This window comes from Echinops telfairi, unplaced genomic scaffold (genome assembly GCF_000313985.2).
Source record: "Echinops telfairi isolate 266 unplaced genomic scaffold, ASM31398v2 ScPeMD7_7468;HRSCAF=8506_0, whole genome shotgun sequence".
NCBI classification, from domain to species: domain Eukaryota; kingdom Metazoa; phylum Chordata; class Mammalia; order Afrosoricida; family Tenrecidae; genus Echinops; species Echinops telfairi.
In genome coordinates this window covers 68,154,814-68,164,372 of record NW_022111369.1, presented here as the reverse complement: position 1 = coordinate 68,164,372, position 9,559 = coordinate 68,154,814, and the positions used below count along the sequence as shown (strand labels likewise).

At 45.0% G+C, this 9,559-nt stretch overlaps 1 protein-coding gene across 1 annotated transcript in view; it reads right to left on the bottom strand.

Annotated features, from left to right (window-relative positions):
- Positions 1 to 5,649, bottom strand: part of EXOC1 (exocyst complex component 1) — a 63,531-nt gene extending 57,882 nt beyond the window's left edge. The window contains exon 1 of the mRNA XM_004706333.2: positions 5,505 to 5,649. The gene's annotated coding sequence lies outside the window, so the exon portion shown is untranslated. The remainder of the gene's footprint in view (positions 1 to 5,504) is intronic.
- Between the last annotated feature and the right edge of the window lie 3,910 nt (positions 5,650 to 9,559).

Sequence of the window (9,559 nt, the reverse complement as noted above, 5' to 3'; positions counted from 1 at the left end):
GGTATATGTGGGCCTTACCAGATGGGATACACAGGAATCAAATGGATGCCCTCTGTGGGAAGAGATGAAAGAAAGACATGGCTCAGGGAGCTAGGCACAGACACAGGGCTAAAGCTAAGAGACTGAAAACAGAGAGATCCTAGGGGCTCTACTCAGTCCTCCAGCTCTGGCCTGTTGTTGGACCAGGAGTCTGGTCAGGCCATGTCTGCCTCGTTCCTGGGAAGATCAGATAGCCCGTCTGAACAGCTAGATATCTTGGGGACACTGACATCATACTGGGACCACAAAAATTGGCTGATTCAAGGGCTGGCACTGGAATAATCGTTGGCAGCTCGATCATTGGCTATACCAGGAACCCATCTCTGAAGCAGCAACTCTTCTCCTACGCTATGCTGGGCTCTGACCTCTCTGAGGTCAAGTGCTCTTCTGTTTGACAGTTACTTTCCTCATCCATCTCCCCATGTTCACCGGAGGGTTCTGCTGTTTCAGCTCTAGGCCATGCTCATTACTGGAGTGTGCTGAGCTTTAGCCTGAAACATGTTTCTCTACACACACACACACACACACACACACACAAAGATGATGGAGAAACTGGAGAGAGGGCAGGGCTGTCATGGAGCAGATCATCAACTAGCTGTTCACATGCAAGTTCATGTTCAAGCTGTGGAAAATTTTAACACCTTCATGAGAACCAAAATACCGAATTCAGAGACTATCTCAAGAACAGTTTTGGCGCACAAACACTAATGACTAAAGATGAGATGATATCAAGAACATCATATGTGAAAAAAGCAAAAGGTCATTAAAAAGACAGGAAAGAGAGAAAAGATCAATCTGGATGCCCGAAGGCACTGAAACTTGCTCTTCAACAGAGTAGTGAAAGTGGAAGACATAATCATGTAAAAGCTGAACACAAAGTTTCTAAATGTAGTTCAAGAAGACAAGTAAAGCATTATAATGAAATGTGTAAAAGACCCGGAGTTAGAAAAACAAAAGGGAAGAACATGCTCAGTATATCTCAGGCGAAAAGAACTGAAGAAAAAAAATCAAGCCTTCACTTGTAATACTGAAGTATTCCATGGGCAAAATATTGAATAATGCAGGAAGCGTCGCATGAAGATGGAAGGGACGCACAGTCGCTGAACCCAAAGGAATTAGTCAACAGACGACCATTGAAGAGGCATATGATTAAGAAAAGGTAGTATGTTTAGTGGAGAGGAAGGGTCGTGAAAAAGAAGATCCCCAAGGAGATGGATGGACACAGTGGCTTCAACAATGGACTCCAGCACAGGAACAATTGTGAGGATGCTCAGAACCGGGCAGTAAGCTTTGTTGTGTCGTGCGCAGGGTTGCTATGGGTCAGAAATGACTCAATGGACACCTAACAATGGACACCTAACCAGAACTGATGGTACTGAAGAAGAAGCCCAAGCTACACTGAGGCCATTAGCAAAGACAACACTCCCAGAATAGTCAGAATACTAATTTTGGGATGTTTCAACACACTGATGCCAGGCTGGAAGCTCTCATTCCTCTGTGCCAAGAAATTGGAAGAGCGTTACCTGGCCAACTTACTGGAAGAGATCCCTATTTGTGTCCATTCCAAAGAAAGGTGACCCAACAGAATCTGGAAATTATCAAACACTATCATCAGTATCGCCCTCAAACCCCGCTGCCATTCCATCGTTCCAACTCACAGTGACCCTATATAGGGTTTCTGAGATGTAAATCTTTCTTTTGCCCCCCAGAAATTTTGCTTTACTATAATCCCATTCCATCTCTCCTTCATTGTTCTTATTAGCATACATACTACATTTTTATATACTATTAACTTGCACCTATTGCCATATGAAGTTATCTTTTAAGTTACATACGATAAAAGAGGTATAAAAATTCCTTTATACACTTTTATATTTACCTAAGCAGTTACCCTTACCATTACTCTTTACTTCTTTTTTAAAAGTAGTTTCATTGGCATATCACATATCATACAACTCAATAAGTTATGTAATTATCATCACAATCCATATTAGAGCATTTACTTCTTTCCACAGTACTTGTTATGCCCCATTTCCCCCCAGTCTCCCTCGCCATGCCCCTAGGTAATTACAAATCCAGTTTATGTTTCTATAGATTTACTATTGTGGATTTCGTACACAGAAAATCATACAAAACAAAAACAAAGAACAAACAACAATGACAAAACAGGGTAAACTTCAACCAAAAAGCAGAAAATATTAAAAATGTAAGTCATTTTAAAATGAGTCAAAAGGGAGATCATAAAATAAGGTGTTACATTTTAACCTAACTACCTCGGCTATAATTGACTTTACAGTGCTCTATCTCATAGCAAGGCTCTTCACATCTCTGGACTATGGTCAGAGGGCAGACCCTGGAGGCTTAATCCAACTAGGGGAACCTGCAAATGGAGTCTGGGCTTCCACTGCCGTCCACAGCCTCCTGCAAACTGGGTGTTCAGAATTTAAGTTCTGATACCATTTCCTCCTCTGGATTTGGGTTTTATTATTTACAATCCTTGGATCACACAGTATGGTATACTTCTTTCATAGGAGCCAAGTTGACCACTCAAGAGACTGCAGATTTTCATGGGGACAGACCCTTTAGTCACCCTTCAAGTCTGGAACTGAATTGACCACAGTGGGTCAACTTTCAGGGAAACAATACACTAGTTTACAAGGAGAACAGTGACACTAAGGACGTATACAGCCTTTATTACAATCAGTCATTGAAGTCAAAAGGGCAGCACTTAAGGAAGCATAAAATGCGGAAGGGCTAGGAGACGATGAGGTTTGGAAACAGGCAACACAGGGAAGTGGGATAAATAATGGCACCTTGAGGGGACTGCAGTGGATGAGATGAAACAAAGCATATAAGTCGCTGAATGTAAAGCTGATGATCTGTTCCGTAAACCTTCACCTAATTCACACTATAAAGCTTAAATAAACACATAACAGACTTTCCCCTCAATTTTTTAAGCACTGTGTACAAAGAAATGAAGTATTAGAGATTAATCAAGATTTCTCCTTCTAGTACTGCCATTTATTCGATTCCAACCCATAGCCACACTATAAGACAGGGTTGTGCTTGGTCAAACTACATTATAAATGAGAGGCGAACATGGCACAGAGGTCTTCATGCACATTCTGATGCAAAATAGTAACTTTGGTCTTCAGTACAGATCCAACTGCGTATAAAGAAAATAAAACCCTCACAACGGGACGAATAGACAACATCACAAGAAACAGAAAAGATGGAAGTTGTGAAGGGTTTAATTTGATTTGGTTCCATAATCAACGCTCATGGAAGCCGCATTTAAGAAATCAAAGGATGCATTTCACTGGGCAAATCTGCTGAGGAGCGGCCTTCACCGTGAGGACTACGGTGCCCCTTGCCAAGCCAGGGCATCTTTTCTGGCCTGATACACGAGAAAGCTCAACAATGAATAAGGACGGTCACAGAAGAATCGATGCACTTGAATCATGGTGTTGGCAAAGAATGCTGCAGGTAGCACGGACGGCCAGAAGAACAAACACACCTGTCTTAAAAGAAGTACAGCCAGAATGCTCCTTAGAATTGAGGGTGGCCAGACTTTATCTCAAGTACTTTCGATATGTTAGTAGTAGCAGCAGCGATCAGTCCCTGGAAAAGGCCATCATGTTTTACCAAATACAGGATCGGCGAAGAAAGAGGAGGGCTGCCAAGGAGATGGGTTGACACAGTGGCTGCAATAGTGGGCTCAAATATAACAACAACTGTGAAGAGGTACAGGACCAGGCAGTATTTTGTTGTTGGTTCTGAACTGCTGACATTGTGCCCTTGTGGTTAGCAGTCCCAGTTCACCTACCCACCACCAGTCCTCAGGGCTCTTTGGGGCCAGAGTAGGCACTCAATCAGAACTGTTTAGTAAAACCTGGTCAAATGATTGACTCAACAGTGGACAACACTTACCACAGTCTTCCTTGGGTCAAAAACAAGAATCTAATGTATGGTAAGTGGTAAAAACAAGAGAGGATTTTGACACATCTCATAAAGGAGTTGGGCATAAATGAAAAGCACTATGAGCTCCTTCATTCAGCTAGTAAATACTGATGCCTACTAAGTGCAGACAGCTCCTATGAGCATGAACCATGTTCATGAAGACATGCAGACTTCCTGGCATTTACATGCTAAGAGTTAGGTCTTTTGGCAGGACAGTCCCGCGGCGTTTTTAAAAAGTCCCGATTTTTGGAAAGAATGCACGACAAGCTAGGGTATACGGTTTTCGGCTGCCATGTGGCTATTTCGCCAGGATATGAGTTTTATCACTGGTGTCCCGCTTTTGTCCCGTTTTACCAGTGTTAAAAATCTGGTCGCTCCTTTCTGGAAGGCAATGTTAAAGGTTCTATAAAATTATTTTCAAATGATGCATTGCATTGGGTAATCTTCTACGCCAGACCTCTTTAAAGTGCTGAAAAGCAAGGGTGTTAATTTTTGGACTAAGGTGCACCTGATTCAAGCCATGGCATTGTTCATATGTGTGGACAATGAGTGACGAATACAATGAGGAATCAATGCATGCGAATTATGCTGCTGCTGAAGAATATTGAAGGCATCATGGAGTGCCAAAAGACCCAACCAAAAGACCTTTTGGGAAGAAGTATAACCAGAATGCTCCTTTGAAGCAAGGACATGCTACCAGAAGAGACCAGTTCCTACAAAGTACAGGGTCTTGGGAAAACAAGGAAGACCTTCATCATGATGGATTGACACGGTGGCTACAACAACAATGGTCTCAAACAGCAATTGTGAAGATGGCACAAGACGTGGGCGGTGTTTCCTTCTGTTGTAAGCTGTGAGCAGAAACCGACTCAGGGCCACCTAACAACCACCACCACCAGCACGACAACCAAAACCTATATTTGGCCACGTTCCAGAAGCTGCCAGCCACCGCTTGCTGTGTGCTGGTCCTCGTTTCCTTCAATTTAGTTGGCCCATCCGCTTCTGTGGGCTGGTTGTGACAAAGAACTGTCAGTGTGAGTGCCCCTCTGGGTTGGGCCCTGTATGCAGAAAGTTGGCACACCTTGGCACCCGGAATACTGCCACTCAGAAAACAGAATGGCGCACTGAGAAGTAAGAAAGTTAGAAGAACATGCCGACTTGGACAAGGAGGAGGAAACACTGTCACACCCTCCCCTCCTGGTCCATGCCAAAGCTCTAAAGAACGGGGACACAAAAGCACCCGGTTCCTAAGGCGGAGCCGGAAAGGGAGGTGTGAGGATTCTCCTCCCTGCGTATTTCTCCCAGACGCCAGGACAAGTTGGGCGGCAGCTCGGCCCAGACTTGGCGCCCTACACAGAGAGGCGGCGAGAGGAAGGGGGACCTGTCAGCTGGGAGCTGTGGGGTCCGCTCTCAGGCGCTGAGTCAGCAGTGGGAAGCCCGGGCGCCCGCACGCTCGTCCGCTCGCCGCCGCCAGGACGACCGGGTAGCCGCGACCGCAGGCTTACCGCCGCACCGGACCGAGCCCGGCTGCGCGGGGGGCGTCCTCCAGGACGGTCACTGCCCGGGGCGGGGCGGGCAGCCACGGCGACTGAAGAGCCCTGAATTAAATGGTGAAGGAAGCGGCCGTTTCACGACCAATTCCCATATCCGCACACGTGACCAACCTCGGAGCCGGAAGTTGACCCCTAGAGAAGGAAGGAGTGACTGCGGGGGAAAGGGGAGTGGCCAATAGACGTAGGGGGCGGGGCGACGCCGGAGGGGCGTGGTGAGGCGGGACTCAGCCCCGCCGGAGGGGGCGTGTCAAACAAGGGCAGAGGCGGGGCCGCAGTTGCGGGGTGATGGGCGTGCAACCCCGGGATTTACTGCTGCGGGATATTTGCTTTTGAGAAGACTTATTTATTCAGATGCTTCAGCAATTTGTTTAAGAAAGAATCAACCGAATTGTTTGAGTTTTCGTATATGCGGCGCTCCATTCCGATATTTTCAGCAACTCATTCAAGAGGGGATCAGTTAAAATGTTTTATTTTTTGCATCTGTGACTTCCAACTCAATCCTGGTAGTATTCTTGAAGCATGGAGAGTTTAAATTAAGATTCTGGAGGTGCAGCCCAGCTATTAGAACTTTAAGTAACACCGCAGATTATTCTAAACATACAGGTAACGTGGAAGAAACAAAAAAACAAATCCTCTGCCTTGGTGTCAGTTCTGACTCACAGTCAGCCCCGTGTGTAGGGTTTCACTGACTGCAAATCTCCATGGAGCAGTCAGCCTCATCTTTCTTCCCTGAAGCCACTGGTGGGTTCGAACTGTCGAGCTTGCTGTTGGGAACCTAACTGCTCAAGCCACAGTGCCACCAGGGTTTGTCTAATTACTTTACTTCTCAAAGTATGGTCCGCTGCATGGGCATTATCTGGAAGCTTAGGAAAAAGAGCCTCTTTGACCCACTTAACTTTACTAACTCAGAATCTTTACATTTATGTTTGAGAAACGCCAATGTTGCCAGTGGCAAGGCAAATGATTAGTTGATTCCATATCACTAGCATCTATTTTAAGCCAGGAGTTTTGACGGCATACTGGGTTCCCTGTTGGACTGCTAACCACCAGGTTGACGGTTCAATCCTACCAGTCTCTCCACGGGGACTAGATGAGGCTGTCTGCCCTCATAAAGATTAGCCTCAAAAATCCTCTGGGGGCATTTCTCTGCCTATACAGGGTTACTCTGGGTCACAATCGACTTGCTGGCAATGCATTTTATTTTAAGCCAGGCACTTAGATACTAAGGGCAGAGGTGATTTAAATATGATTCTTGTCCTGAAGGAATTCAGAATATGATACGACTAGACCACCCCAAACCCACTGCCATCTAGCTGATTTATACTCATAGCCACCCTGCATAGGGTCCCTGAGACTGTAAACATCTTCAGGAAGAGACAGTCTCATCTTGTTCCCAAAGAGCTGCTAGTGAGTTTGAACTGCCAGTGTGAGGCTTAGCAGTTCAATGCTTACCTGACAAAGCCACCACGGTACCTTAGACAAGGTATAGGCACAGATGAATAGAAAATAGGATTGTTAATAAGTAAGTGACCGAAGGAGCATTTCTTTGTTACAGCCCAATACAGTCCTTTTCAAGTGGCTGCCGAGGTCCATTCATGCACGCATTCATTCATTTGACAGCCGGTCTCAGGCACTGTGTTAGTTACTGGAGATATAAAGATAGAAGTCACACTCACATGATTACACACCCAGTGTTTTGTTTTTTAGTTACTTAGTTTGGCTGTAGAACCTCTGCTGGCATAGTGGTTACACGTTGCCCTGTGATCCTCAAGGTCAACTGTTCCAAGCCACCAGCCACTCCATGGGAAAAAGGGCTTTCCACTTCAGTTAACAGCTACAGTCTTGAAGCCTTTAAGACCCCAAACACTATATCTTTTGATAGCCAGGCATCATCAGCTTTCTTCACCACATTTGCTATGCACCCATTGTGTCTTCACTGATCCTGTCAGGAAGGTGAGCACCACAGAATGCCAGGTTATTAAAACAAAGTGTTCTTGCATTGAGGGAGTACAGTGAACCCTCGTTTATCGCGGTTAATCGGTTCTAGACCCTACCGTGATAAATGAAATTCCGCGAAGTAGGATTCCTTATTTGTAAATCAAATATTTTCGTAGTTAGAGCATAGAGGACATGAAAAAACACCCTTTAGTCACCATTACACTCGTATTACCCAATTTATTAAACGAAAAAGGGAAAATACAGTAAAACATTTTGGACGTTACAATTATCATTTATTATTTATTATATTATTTATGGCATCAAGCGTGTACAGTATGAGCCAATCAGTGGCAGTAATGACAGAGCATGCGCTGTTACACAAAAACCGCGATAGAGTGAAGCCGCGGAAGTCGAAGCGCGAAGTGGCGAGGGTTCACTGTACTTGAGTAGAAGGCCAATGTCTGTCTGCTACCTTAATACTAAACCTATAAATATATGTACAAAGATCTATTTCCCCGTCATCATATATAAATATATTTATATATGTACATGCTTGTATTTAGAGCTCTCTAAATGCCCTTTGCCTCCTATTACTTTCATCTATTTCCTTTTACTTTCCTCTTGTCCCACTGTCATGTTCTGTCTTCATTTGGGTTTCAGCAATTCCTCTCGGTTACATTGCCCTTGATCAAGCCATACCAGGCATCCTACACCCTCCTCACCATCAATTTTAGATCACTTGTTGTTCCCTTGTCCCTGAGTTTGTTAACACACACTTCCTTTCCCCCACTTCCTTGTCTTCCATGTTCCCCGGAACCATTGGTCCCATTGTTTTCTTCTCCGGATTGTTTATCCCACCTATCTTATCTAGATAGACATGCAGAGACAATAATCAGCACACACACACACACACACACACACACATACACACACAAAGACAGAGCAAAATAAAACAGCAAAAGAAAACAAAAACACCCAGCGGGAAAAAAAAAAAAGAAAAACCTATAAATAGTTCCAGGTCTGTTTGTTAACTGTTAGGTGTGTTTTCCAGTCGATTCTGATGGGGTGTCATGCCCTGGTATCAACTCTACTTTTGGTATTTCCCGGGCACTTCATTGCTTTGCTCCCCTTGCTGCTCTGTTGCCAGCCCTTAGCGTTTTGCCCCGGAGTGGTAGGGTCAGATTGGGCACAATTCCTGCACTGTGTCTCCAGTGTTGTCTCTCGAAGTGCTATGGGTCAGTGAGGGACATCGTGTCTCCAGGTGAGACCAGCCCTTTGGTCCTCTTTGTGCACTGGCTGCTCTGAGCAGGAATATCGTCCTTGGAGCTTGGTGGGCCAGATGTGTTCCACCCTCTCTCCTTCCCAATTTGTTTGCTCCGATATAAACAAGCGGCCATCTAGCTGAGAAGCAACAAAGCCCACATGGAAGAAGCACACCAGCCTATGCGATCATGAGGTGTCGGTGGGATCAGGTATCAGGCATCAAACACCCAGAATAAAAAATAATGTCATTGTGACTGAGGGGGAGTGTGGAGTGGAGACCCAAAACCCATCTGTAGACAATTGGACATCCTCTCACAGAAGGGTCACAAGGAAGAGACAAGCCAGTCAGGGTACAGTATAGCATTGTTGAAACATACAACTTTCCTCTAGTTCCTTAATGCTTCCCCCACCCACTATTATGACCCTAATTCTACCTTACAAATCTGGCTAGACCAGAGCATGTACATGGGTACAGATAAGAGCTGGGAACACAGGGAATCCAGGACAGATAAACCCCTCAGGACCAATAATGAGATTAGGGATAACAGGAAGATAAGGGAACGTTGGGGGGCAAAAAGGGGGAACCGATCACGATGATCTACATCTAACCCCCTCCCAGGGGGATGGATGACAGAAAAGTGGATGAAGGGAGACATCAGGCAGTGTAAGACATGAGATTTTTTTTAATAAATTATCAAGGGTTCATGAGGGAAGGTGAGGGAGGGAGGGGAACAATGAGGAGCTGGTACTAAGGGCTAAAGTTGAAAGCAAATGTTTTGAGAATGATGATGACAACATGTACAAAT